At 39.4% G+C, this 14244-nt stretch overlaps 1 non-coding gene across 1 annotated transcript; it reads right to left on the bottom strand.

The window, feature by feature from the left end:
* Window positions 1-1577: 1577 nt before the first annotated feature.
* On the bottom strand, window positions 1578-1683 carry LOC132604812 (small nucleolar RNA R71). The gene has a single exon (XR_009568907.1). It is a non-coding gene; the product is annotated as a small nucleolar RNA R71 (small nucleolar RNA).
* Between the last annotated feature and the right edge of the window lie 12561 nt (window positions 1684-14244).

Here is a 14244-nt window from a genome sequence, read left to right as displayed (position 1 = left end):
ATACGAACCTTGTAATACCGGTTCGTGCTTTTGTGTGTAGACATGAGGAATGGAGGTCGTATAAGTTTTATACGGTCCGTGAAATGTTATACGGACCGTATAAGTGCCACATGGGACTTAAGTGCAAATTATATAATTTTACGTTTTTGCAACCTATAAATAGTCCAATGTAGGGTTTTATTCATTATCAGTTATTATATTTTGACTTTTGGGTTAGAACATTAAATACTCTCTTGGTTTTGAAGATTCATTACATCAATTCAAGTATTATCAATTCCTCTTTTCATCAAAAGTAAGCAATTATGAAGTCTTCAATTTCTTGTTTCTTGTTCTTTGTCATGAGTAGCTAAATCCCCTTACTAGGGTTGTGAACCCAATGATGGGTGTTATGTGAATGGGTTTGTGATTGATATACACATAATGGATTATTACGGTTTAGTTATTCTTCATTCATAATTAATGGTTGCAAACATTGATTAATGCCATAAATCTTGATTTTTTTGGGAAACAATTAGGGTTGGTAAGAATAAATAACAAGAACTCAAAGTTTTAAACTTTGTTTAATAAATTCACTTAGGAATAAGAAGAATTTACTTGGCATAATTAACCGTTCTTCATGTTCACTTTCTTATATTTGGGAAAATCATAGAAAGAAATAATCTTTATTTATTGGGAAATAGTAGAGATTCATATAAAGGTTAAGTGCATTCATGTAATAATTCATTAGAAGTATATCAAGATCAATACCCATAATCATACACCTTATCTAAAGGGGACACAACCTTGGTTTCTTTTACCATAAATTACAATCTAAGCAATTAGTTAGCTATTAGGCATAAACAACCAACGTTTACAAAAAAACATCGGATTAAGACATTAGACCTAAATTAAGCATTCTACGAGTTTATCAACCTTTTCACACCATATTCCATGTGGGAGTTGACCCCAACCTAGTTGGGTTACTATATTTTACATCGTCCGCTTTAAGCTAATTAAAGGAGTAATTTGAGCGTATCAAATTTTGGCGCCATTGCAGGGGAATACGATTTTGAAATTACTAAATAATGTTTGCTTTTATTGGAGTCTTTTTCTTATTCCATCACACCTTGTTTGCTATTCTTGTAAACCAGGTGAACATGAATCCAAATCAGCAAAACCAACGTGCTGGTAACAAAGGGGTCAATTAAATAATCAAGCGAATGAATCAGATGACGAGAATGTTTTCGCTGATCTTATTCCTGAGGAGGACTATGCTTCTGCAATTGTTCATCCTCGAGTTGGAGCTGCAAATGTCAAAATTGACTCCTCTCTATACCAGTTGTTGAAGCTTGAGGGCTACTTTCGGAACTCTACCGATAATGACCCTCACCGTAATTTGCAGAATTTTGTGGATGTGTGTGCTAATCACATTCAAAATATCGTTTCACAAGATGCTATTCGGCCGAGGCTATTCAAATATTCCATTGGTGGAGATGCAAGAGCATGGTTTGAGAAGCTGCCCTGAAATTCTATTACTACATGGGCAGAGATGGTAGCAGTCTTCCTCAAGAAATGGTACCCTCCTAGCAAGAAGGCTGAGATTCGTGACAAGATCTATGAATTTAAGTAGCGACCGGGGGAACAATTATATGAAGGTTGGGAGAGATTTAAGGAGTATTTGCAGAAAATTCCAAATCATGGTTTTCTGGAGAACATATTAATAGAGAAGTTCTATCGAGGGCTGGATCCAGTGACACAATCAATTTCAAACAATGCAGCTGATGGTTGTTTTATGAATAAATCTTACCACAGAGTGACCCGCATACTTGACAGGCTGACTACGCCCAATCAGGCTTGGAACTCAAACAATGTTGATATTGTGCCTTATGGTAGTGTCATGATCCAGAATATGGTGAAGGAGAATCAAGATACCAAGTAGACATTGGCTGAGCTTGCAACGAATATTTCCTTGCTAACCAAGAAGTTTGATGAAACCCAGATCAAGAAGGTAAATGTTTGCGAAGATGAGTCAGGTATGCCGAAAGGGATGTACCAGGTCCAACAGGGTCCATTCCACAAGGGACCTCCTAGGTAGGTTGAAGATGCAAACTATGTGAACAACTCTCAAGGGGGTTATCAACGGCAGAACTACCAAGGTGGTTACCAGAATCAGAATCAATGGAGACCTCAGCAGGGTCAGTGTCCTTACAACAACAACAATTCAGGGAACTGCAATAATAATTATAGTGGTACAAATCAAGGGAGATACAACAACTGCAACAACTTTTGGAACAAAAGTTCCAATCCTTATAGAACCACTGAAGGAGCAATCAACAGAGCAAGGTAGTTCGAGGGTTGAAGCAGTGCGTGAGAAGGTTCTGGCAAACCAATCAAAGTCTGAAAGAACATTATCTGGGCTAGCAGAGATAGTGGGTTCCCTTACAACAGCGATTCAGAAGCTCGAGTCATAGATGTGTGATATTTCTAGAGAGCAGCACCCTCCTAAAAAGGGAGGACTTCCTAGTGACACTATTCCAAATCCGAAGAATGGGGTAGGCGGTGTAGACTGGGTGTCCATCAGTACTCGAAGTGGTAAAATAATCCAAGTTGCTAAAAAAAACTTGTTCAGCTCGAGCCGATAGATGAAGAGGAAGCGGTGTAGTCTGACGCACCAATTATTGTGGATGAGAATCCAACTGATGAGAAGGTTGTTGATATTCCACAGATTTTGAATGAAGCTGGTGACAAGAGCAAGCAAGGTGTGAAAGGGGCTCTCCGCCTTTTGACACAGCTTTTCAAATCTAAACCTCTCATTTCCTCAGAGGTTGGTGAAAAAGAAGAAAGATGCTAAGTTCGAAAATTTTTATGATCAGCTGAAGCAGTTATCTCTGAATTTTTCCTTCTTGGAAGATGTTAAGGAGATGTCGATTTTGCTAAATATTTAAAGGACCTATTAACCAAGAATAAAACGGTGCAACATAAAACTGTGAGTTTGACTCACACTGTGAGTTCCATCATTTCAAAAACTACTGTCCAGAAGAAGGGCGATCCTGGGGCATTCACCATTCCTTGTTCTGTTGGGCACCATGACTTTGCTCGTTCTTTGTATGATAATGGGGCGAGTATTAATTCGATGCCACTTGGTATACACAATTAATTATATTTGGGGATGCCAAGGCCGACTGCTATGAGGTTACAAATGGCTGATAGATCTATTAAGATGCCTGTTGGTGTGGTTAATGATGTTCTTGTGCAGGTTGGTAAATTTATGTTGCCCACAGTTTTTGTGATTCTTGACTGTGCTGTTGATCGGGACATTCCTATTATTCTGGGGAAACCCTTCCTTGCTACAGGGAGAGCTCTGATGGATTCAGAGAAAAATGAAATCAAGTTCTTAGTCAATGATGAAGAAGTTACTTTTCAGGAAAGCAAGGGGATAAAGTTACCAAGTGCTTATGAGAGCATTTTGGTGATTGATTCTCTTGATGTTGTTGATGAAGCGGTGGAGTTCAAGATGGAAGAAGAGAGCTTAGGTGAACCTCTGGCTGGTATTCTTGTAAACTTTGATGCTGAAGGCATGGAGGGTTATGTGGAGACGGTTAATTTGCTTTTTGGGTTGGGTTCATATTCTTACCACCCAAAGAAGTTGAATCTTGATTTGAAATATAGAATAACTCCTCCAGCAAAGCCTTCAATCATTGAACCACTGAAGTTGGAGCTTAAACAACTCTCATCACATTTGAAGTACGAGTTCCTTGGTTCGAAAAACACATTGTCAGTGATTGTTTTAGCCCTATTGACTGAGGAGCAGATTGTGCAACTTTTGGAGGTATTGCGTGAATATAGGCATGCCATTGGTTGAACCATAGCAGACATTCGGGGAATTCCTTCTTGGATCTGTGAACATAAAATCCATCTAGAGGAGGATAGCAAGCCGAGTGTTGAGCATCAAAGGAGACTGAATGAGAATATGCAAGATGTCCTCAAGAAATAGATCATCAAATGGCTAGATACTGGAGTAGTTTACCCGATTGCTAACAGTAAATGGGTGAGCCAGTTCAATGTGTTCCGAAGAAGGGCGGCATCACAGTGGTGCCCAATGCAAACAATGAGTTGATTCAGACAATGACTGTAACCGCATGGAGAGTTTGCATGGATTATCGCAAGCTCAACACTGCCACTTGCAAGGATCACTACCCTATGCCTTTTATTGATCAAATGCTTGATCGACTAGCGGGGCGATCTTATTATTGCTTCCTTGATGGTTATTCGGGCTACAATCAGATCAACATCACCCTAGAAGATCAAAAGAAGACGACCTTTACTTGTCCCTATGGGACATTTGCTTTCAGCAGAATTCTGTTTGGTCTTTGCAATGCTCCGGCTACGTTTCAGCGGTGTATGATGTCGATATTCTCTGATATGGCAGAAGACTTTCTCGAGGTCTTTATGGATGACTTCTCGATTGTTGGTGATTCTTTTGATGACTGTCTTGGCCATCTGGGTCAAGTACTTAAACACTATGAGGAGATTAATCTGGTGCTGAATTGGGAGAAGTGCCACTTCATGGTGAAGGAAGAAATCATCTTCGCGCATAAAATCTCTGAAAAGGGGATTGAGGTCGATTAGGAAATGATTGATGTGATTTCGAAGATTCCTCCACCTATCTCAGTTAAGGATGTCCGGAGCTTTTTGGGATACGCCGGTTTCTATAGGCGGTTCGTCAAAGATTTCTCTAAAATCGCTAATCCTATGTGCAAGCATCTTGAAAAAGAGTCTAAGTTTAAATTTGACGAGAAGTGTCGAAAGGCGTTCGAGGAATTGAAGCAGCAGTTGACCACAACACTTATTATTGTTTCTCCCGACTGGTCTCTACTGTTCGAATTGATGTGCGATGCAAATGGTTTTGCTATCAGTGATGTGCTTGGCCAGAGACATAATATAATCATGCATCCGATCTATTATACAAGCAGAACATTGAATGTTGCTCAGATGAATTAAACAGTGACGGAGCAAGAGCTGATTGCAATAGTTTTTGCTTTTGAGAAGTTTCGGGACTATCTTTTGGGGTCCAAGGTCGTGGTATACATTGATCATGCTGTATTGAGATACCTGATGGCGAAAAAGTAAGCTAAGCCGCGATTCATCCGATGGGTGCTATTGCTGCAAGAGTTTACTTTGAGGTGAAAAACCGTAAGGGAACTAAAAATCAAGTTGCTGACCATCTCTCTCAGCTTGAAGAAGCTGGGAGACCTTTGGATAAGCTAGATATCAATGATGCATTCCCAGATGAGAGGGTGTTAGCTGTGTCAATGGAGGTGGCATCGTAGTTTGCAGACATTGCAAATTATATGGTGGCAGGCATAGTTCCAGAAGAGATCAAAGCATACCAAAAGAAGAAGTACTTGCGGGATGCTCGTCAGTACTATTTGGATGAGCTTTACTTGTTCAAAACATGCGCTGACAACATCATTCGGCGTTGTGTTCTCAAAAGTGAAGTGATGGCGATTCTAAAGGCATGCCATGACTCTCCTGTTGGGGTCATCATAGTGGAAACCGGACAGTTGGTAAGGTTCATGAATGCAGTTATTACTGGCATCTATTGGTGCGGTCTTGTGATTAATGTTCGAGGCAAGAGAATATAGGTAGAAGACAAGAGATGCCTATGAACTTTGTGATAGAGGTAGAAGTGTTCGATGTCTGGGGGATTGATTTCATGGGACCCTTTATGAGCTCTGGGGGCATGAAGTATATCTTGGTTGCTTTGGAATGTATGTCGAAATGGGTAGAAGCGATAGCTTTACCTAACAATGAGGCCAAGAGTATCATGGGGTTCCTCAAGAATAACATATTTACTCGATTTAGTGCTCTGAGGGCTATAATCAGTGATGGTCGTTCCCACTTTTCCAATAGAGACGTTCCGACATTAATGGAGAAGTATGGTGTAAAAACATAGGGTGGCAACACCTTATAATCCTCAGACAAGTGGGCAAGTTGAAGTCTCTAATCGGGGTATCTAGAGTATTCTAGCTAAAACGGTGAATGCAAATTGAACTGATTGGGCCCGTAAGCTTGATAATGCTCTATGGGCTGATCAAATTGCTTTTAAAACTCGGATTGGAACTTCACCCTTCCATTTCATTTTTGGCAAAGCTTGTCGCCGGTTGAACTTGAACATAAGGCTATGTGGGCCTTAAAGAAATTGGACATGGATTGGATGAGGTGACCAAACTCAGGTTGTTTTAACTTAATGAGTTGGATGAATTCCAGTACTAGGCGTATGAGAGTGCAGCACTTTATAAAGAGAGGATGAAGTAGCATCATGATAAGAAAATCCTGAAGCGGGAATTTTATAAGGGGGATCCTGTCTTGTTGTTTAACTCTAGGTTGAAGTTGGTACCGGGCAAGCTAAAATCAAGGTGGTCTGGTCTATTTTAGGTTGTAGGTGTTTTACCCCATGGGGCAATTGAACTGAAGTCCGGAGATAGAACTCGAACATTTAAGGTGAATGGGTGGCGGGTGAAGCACTATCATGGGATGGTTGATGGAGATAGAATTGTTGACTGATACTGGTTGGAGCACCTTAGAACGAATGCTGACTCAGTGAGTCCCGACCAAGAGTAGATTGGTACCACCATTGTGCTGCGACGTAAAATCAAGCGCTTCGTGGGAGGGAACCCATGTGTAATTGTTGTTGTTTTTAATTTTTTTTGTAACTTAGACAGGGTGTGTATAGGGTAATGTTTGTTTTTGTGCAAGCTGAAAAATGCAGAAAAATTACTGAGGCTTGAGGAAATTGGACTTATACAGACCGTATAATCCAGTCGTGGAAAGTAAGGAAATCAGATAGAACATTGTTTGAAGACATCCTTCATACATGATCATTTTCACGGACCGTATAATATTATACGACCCGTATAATTGATCGTGTAACTAAGATGCGCTCAAACAAGGGTTATTGAATAAAATTAAAGTTACACGTACCGTATAATTTTATACGACCCGTATAAACTTGTTAAACAAAAAAGTCAAATTTAAAGCCGTGAACAGAGGGTTTAAAAACCCTTCACTTACCCGCCTTTTCATCTCCCCACTTTCTCCATTAACACCCATCACCACCCACGACCCAAAAAGCCTTCACCCACTAAAATTCCACCCTTCTAATTCCATAAATATATCCAAGTTGTCATCAAAATCCATCCAAAACCATAGTCCACTCTTCCTAATACCCGAAAACCCTCTGTTCAAGATTCACTAGTTCTTGTTTGTTTTTCACAAGCTTTACCTCAAGGATTCTTCTCAAAATCATCAAGACACAGATATGTTGATGTTTCAATCCTAAATTTCCCTCTCAAAGGTGTAAATTTGTTGTTGGATATTGATGTACTTAGGATGTTAGTCAAAATTTCCATGGTTAATGATTTTCTAAATAGGGATAAGCATAATAGGATATTATGAACTCATGGAGTGAGAATCAACACCCTAATGAGGCGGAGGGCATTTCAACCGAAGAATATAAAGTTTGGAATCAGATGTTGTTATGCCAGCCAAAAGAAAAATCTTGAATGCTAATGAATTGTAAAAGTATGAAAAAAAAGGGAAGTCTGAGTAATCCAACCCCCGTAGGAATTGAAACTATGGAATAATGTGTATATGCTGATATTATGTTACTAAGAAGTCGTATGGGATTGGCAGGAGAGCGGAAGCCCTCGATTTTGAAATTTATGAGTATATACTGTTATACGTGTCACGACGCGACTAGGGGCCATAAGGGGTACCCGGGGCTAACCACCGAGCACCGCTCATACTATTACCCATCGTACTCATCCTGCGTTCATTCATTATTCTCATACTCAAAATCATAGGAAAACCATTTCATTTTGAAACATATTTACCTTAATATACATAAGCCCTTCGGCTATCAAAATAATGTATATACAATGAGGAAATCATGAGACCACACTACCCACACATACATATCTAAGAGCCTCTACTAGAGTACTAGACATATGGACGGGAAAGGACCCTGTCGTACCCAAAATATATATACACAAAATCATAAGCAATGGCACCTCCGTAACGATGGGGTGCTCTTAAGTCTGCTGATAGCTCCTATGAATATGGATCACCTCCCTGTCTACCTGTAGCCATGATCACAACGTCCAAAGAAAGAGGACGTTAGTACGAGCATTGTATTGAGTATGTAAGGCTTAAACAATAATAATACATCAATGAAATAGGGAGATATCAAGTGAAGAACAACCTGTAACTGACTGTCAATTTTCATAGAAATAAAGCATGCTAACTCACTTCATAAACATCATCATATCATGTATGCATATCTATATAAGCTTCCCGACCATATAGGTACGGTGTGATCATCATTATCCTGCGTCCAGGCCTCCCGTATCCGGGGTAACCATCTCATGTCGCCCACTAGTGGTGTCTGCCCATGCTATCTAGACATGGTGTATATGCTGCCCGCTTTAGCGATGTCTGCCCGGCCATATAGGCGCGGTGTAATATCATCATCTTGTACATCTCATAGGCTTATCTTAATCTTGTCATACTCTTATCATAATGCATGCATAGGAACTCAAAGACAACTACACTTTATCGGGGTGACACAAGGTCGTGAACCCCCGATTCCGTTATGGAGCATTCATAAGCATTCTGCCTCACCTTGAAGGAATTAGCATATAAGTTGAGTGTATACATTAAGCATCATCATAATCATTCTCATAACGTATCTCTTATCTTTATCTCATATGGCTCTTCATGAACATAGACTCATAGCTTTTGGAATGTAAGAGGGTCATGGAGAATAAGGGAAAATCATGCCATGGGAGTCATGCCTTAGAAAGAAGGGACTAGCCTTAGATACCTTTTCGTTTAGCTATTCTATCGCTCACGTTTCTACCTTTAAGAGAGTTCGTATTAATATTAGCTAATCGATTATATGAACGTGCTTACTAAAGCTAGAGAAAATTGGGCTGCATTTCCTTTGTTTATACAACTTTCCTCATATCATATATCAACTCCCAAACGTCTATAATAACATTCATAACATTATAACCAACAATCTTCATTCATCTACATTACCCATATTTCACAATTTCACTTCAATTCATCCATAATCATGGTCGTAGTACACTAGTACGTTTTCTCACATATAATGCTAATCCCATGTTATTAATGTCATTTATAACATATTTACAATCACAACATATCAAGAATCATGACTCATCCCAAGCTACTACTCAAAATCTCATTATTCTCATCTTTGTGACCCATTTTCTATCTCCTTTCATAATCTAAGTCTTTCAATCTCTCAATACCTTAAACAACATGGAATGATCATAAAACTTACCTTAGATAGTGTAGGAATGAGCTTTGAGTGGAAAGATGTCACACCCCGATCTTACTAGGGTGTGATGGGCACCCGACCCCATACTCGGAGCCGAGCGAACCCACTGACTCTTATTACACACATAGTCTCCTTGAACTCTTAAATCAAATATAATGAAATACATAGTAAAGCTTTCAAAATCTTTCTTTTTATCGTACTCAATTCAAATAAATTCTATCGTCACATGAAACTTGTAACATGAAACATAATAAGACATCGGCTGGTGGAGCCGCTTACAAGACTGACATTTTATACCCACGACTCTGTCTGCAAAGTCTCTAACTTCGAACAAGACATCATAGCATAATACTCTGACCCGGCAACTCTCCAGGGGCAATTGGAGCTTGCCAATTTCTCTGGAACATCTTCTATAATGGCTTCTACTCATCTGGGTGTACCTGCGCGGCATGAAACGTAGCCCTCGAAGAAAGGGGGTCAGTACGAGCATTGTACTGAGTATATAAGGCATTTATGATAACATATAAAGAAGTATAAAAACCATAGGAATAGAGTATGATTGTATCTACTTGCCCCTTAAGGCGGAGTCATGCATGCTCATTCTTACCGTTTCACATATCACATATTCATAAATAACGGTCTGAATCGAATAACATCATTAGCCCGCATCCGGGGTAATTATCCCATGCCGCCCACTAGTGGTGCTGCCCGTGCCATATAGACACGGTGTTATTATCCATAAGCCGCCCGCCTTAGTCGTGCTGCCCGGCCGTATAGGCGCGGTGTAATCATCCATAAGTCGCCCGCCTTAGCGGTGCTGCCCGGCCGTATAAGCACGGTGTAATCATCCATAAGTCACCCGCCTTAGCGGTGCTGCCCGGCCGTATAGGCGCGGTGTAATCATCACAACTTAAGCATGCATAAGAGCCCAATCAAAAGCTATAACTCCATCGGAGTGACGTAAGGTCAGTAACCTCCGATTATATTACGGAATAATCATCATGACCTTGTCTCACCTTGAAGGAGAAATTATTATAAGATGAGACTAGCAACGAATAACAGCGTTAAGAGAACATAGAACAAAAGCATAAATCTCATAAGGCGTCGCTTCATATACATATGCACATAGAACAAATTTTTAAGACTCAATGGGTACGTACATAACTCGACACTTGAAGGCTCAAAAATAAGTTTCGGGTCAATCTGACTTAGTATAAAATAAGTTATGAGCGTTTGAAGTACAGAACCTTCTACGAACGTTTCAAAAGCCATTTTTGGAAAATCAAAGCAATAGTCATATCAAGTACCTCTCGGAGTTTGCTATGGATCAAATCAACATAAAGCTTTTGGAACCACACACTTGTATCAAGACATAGCAAAATAGTTCTTCGGAAGTCAGGAACATTAGCCATCCTAGTGGCTCCAAGAATAGGAATTTCTTTAAAATCATACATATACTTTGTCGTGTTGGTTTCACAAAGACCATGCCAAAAGAAAGAAAGGGTAAGCCTTACATACCTGTCCCACGTCCAATTAGCTACGCTTATTTGTCCAAACTTGCTAATCTACATTCAAGAAGAATTGACATAATCATTAGACTCATCGACATACATTTGTCTTAGCCTTTCAAATGAATTCGTTTATAATCTGCCGAAATTTCGGCAGCATTTCCCCTGTAAATACACCATCCCCGAGAATCTAACTCGGCCAATTCAACAACAAGCCCGAGAATGCAACTCGACCAATTTGTCAACAACAATCCGAGAATTCAACTCGGCCAAATTATCAACATCAATACCAACAATCATACCAACAACCTCAACAATCAATCCAAAACATATTCTATCATTAACAACTCTTGTCCTACAATTCAACGACATTTCATTTATATCCAATTCAATCACATATAATCAAGCTAACACCAATAATCCCACATTCAAGTATTAGTCCGAGATCATTCTAACATGATTCAAGAATACTTCAAACAATTCACATAATGTTCCAAACAACCTAATCAACATATTACTTCGCCCGAAACCTTCCAAATTCCACAAGAACACTAACAACACGTTTCCTTTCTTCCAAATTCATAAACTACACCAACAATCTATACTTTAGCAATATCATTCATTCTTATAATAATAAGAAACTATACTAATATCACATTAACTTCTTCCATAATCCACAAACGATTACAACTTCATTTCAAACCATTAAATTCTTAATTTACATAATGGAATTCACAACCACAATAATCATATTACTAAATAAAATCAATTCAGTTGTTCTACACAATACAACTATATTCGGCCAACACCCCAACATACCAAATTCATGATTTTCGTCCATTTCTACACACTACAACATGTACAAATCACCCATAACACATGAAAGAAGGGGTTAAACCTTACCTTTGTTCTTTGCCTCCTCTATCCGGCTAAGGTTGGATATTGCACAAATGAATGATTTTATTGCTGCAACAACCTCTCCATGTTAATTAGGGCCTTCAAATTAGTTGGAATACTTGAAGAGAATAATTTTTCTTGATCAATTTCCATGGCACCATTTTTGGAAGCCATGGCCGAACACTACTAGGCCCTCTCTCTTTCTTTTTCTTTCTTTTTCTTCTTCTCCAAACTTCTTGAACTTTCTAAGTAATAACAAATATGACTAATAAGTCTTATATATACACATAATTCATCTATGTGGGCCAAGGCCCAGCTCAAGTTGGACGGCCACCATGGTTCATTCAAGAAGTTTCTTGATTACTTTGTGAAATTCCCATTTTGCCCATAGCCTTCAACAATATTACCATGAACCCTCTTGTGAATTTCCCTTTTTACCCTTAGCCTTTCTCAATATTTCCATACTAATAATATTCATAAATAATATTCATAAACAACTTGTACATTAAAATAATTTTGGAAAATGGTCTTGCCTTTAACTTTTCGCAATTATCTTGAATTATCTGAACATGCAAAATACGGGCTATAACAAAAGACTTCATTTGAGCCAAAACCCTAGTTCACTTCCAATGGAATTTGTTGACGTGGAAGAACTCTAATAAGTTTCTTACACTTTATTTCCTTGGTTTGATGAAGTTGATCACAAATCTCTCTTGAGTTCTTGTGGAAGAAGTGTGGAGAGCTTTCTAGAGAGTTCTAGAAGTGTGGAGAGAAAGAATGAAATGAATTAAATGAGATTAGGTCCTTATATCAACTTTTAAAATCTGACCCGACACCATTCTATGGACCAACATAGGGTCCGTATCTTTTATACTGGCCGTATGTCTGGCCGTCGATTTGGTCCAGTGAAAGACCCATTCTGGGAAGAACATACGGCCTAACATACGGCCAGTATGTTGGGCCGTATAATGCCCAGCTTTCTGAAGTTCGTTCTCGTCGACTTGTTTGATCTCCAATCCTTATGGAACCTTCTTAACACTTGTTTAACACCTCATTACCAATCTAAGGGACATTATAACTCTTCTCTAAGACATCATTAAGCCATCATAAACTTGGTATTCGAAAATCTCTCCCGATGCACGACGTATACCTTGCCTTTCTTGGCAAACTCTCTTCTCTTGCCTCGAATGTCTTTAAAATCTCAATTATGATCATCAAATGCCATTTCTCACTTATCGAAACATCGTATACTTTGTGCCTTTCATTGGTCTATTCACTGTGCATAAACGGAAATTTTTTTGAGATGTAATATTCTTCCCCCCTTTTGGAACATTCGTCCTCGAATGTTAAGCACTCAGGAATTCTACGAAAATTTCGCCCGAGTTTCCCTTGTAATATGGCACTACCATCCTGTCACAACAGCCCATAATAATAATGCCTCACAGGGCCACAACATAATAGCAATACAGTTTGGCCACACACGACCCAAAAGCATAAAAAGAGAACATACATACCTCATAATCTTGTTGTTTCATCTTGGATCTCTTCTGGAAGTTGAAATAAGTGTGGGTATGTGGATTTCATACTCTCTTCCGCTTCCCAAGTCATTTTTTTTCGATCGTTATTCCTCCATAAGACGTTAACTGAGGCTACTTCTTTATTTCTGAGTCTCCTTACTTTCCTATCTAGTATGGCAACGGGTACTTCTTCATAAGCCAACCTTTCTGTCACTTGAACATCATCAATCGGAAAAATCCTCGTAGGATCACCAATACACTTACGGAGCATTGAGACATGGAAAATCGGATGGACTGATTCGAGCTCCGAGGGTAAGTCCAATTCATAAGCTACTTGACCCACCTTGCGGACAATTTTGTAAGGTCCAATGTATCGAGGACTTAACTTCCCTTTCTTACCAAATCTCATCACTTCATTCATTGGCGACACCTTTAAGAATACCCAATCATCAACTTGATAGTCTAAGTCTTGCCGCTGGTTGTCCGCATAAGATTTCTAGCGAGCTTGGGCTGTCAACAATCGATCTCGGATCACCTTGACCTTTTCTACTGCTTGTTGAGTCAACTTAGGGCCTATTAGCTGTACTTTCCCCACTTTAAACCACCTAATTGGGGATCTACACCTCCTTCCATATAAGGCTTCATACCGAGCCATTTGAATACTGGAATGGTAGCTGTTGTTATATGCAAACTCAATAAGGGGTAAGTGGTCATCCCAACTACCACTGAAATCTAGAACACATGCTCTTAGCATATCCTCCAAGGTCTGAATAGTACGTTCGGCTTGCCCATCAGTTTGTGGATGAAATGCTGTGCTAAGCTTTACTTGAGTACCCAAACCTTCTTGGAACGATTTCCAGAACTTAGCTATAAATTGTGCCCCTCTATCAGTAATAATGGACATCGAAATACCATGGAGTCGCAAAATCTCTTTAAGATACATCTTTGCATAATCTTCTACTAAGTACGTAGTCCT

Source organism: Lycium barbarum, chromosome 7, assembly GCF_019175385.1.
Source record: "Lycium barbarum isolate Lr01 chromosome 7, ASM1917538v2, whole genome shotgun sequence".
Classification (NCBI taxonomy): Eukaryota; Viridiplantae; Streptophyta; class Magnoliopsida; order Solanales; family Solanaceae; genus Lycium; species Lycium barbarum.
This window is presented reverse-complemented; position numbering and strand designations above follow the sequence as displayed.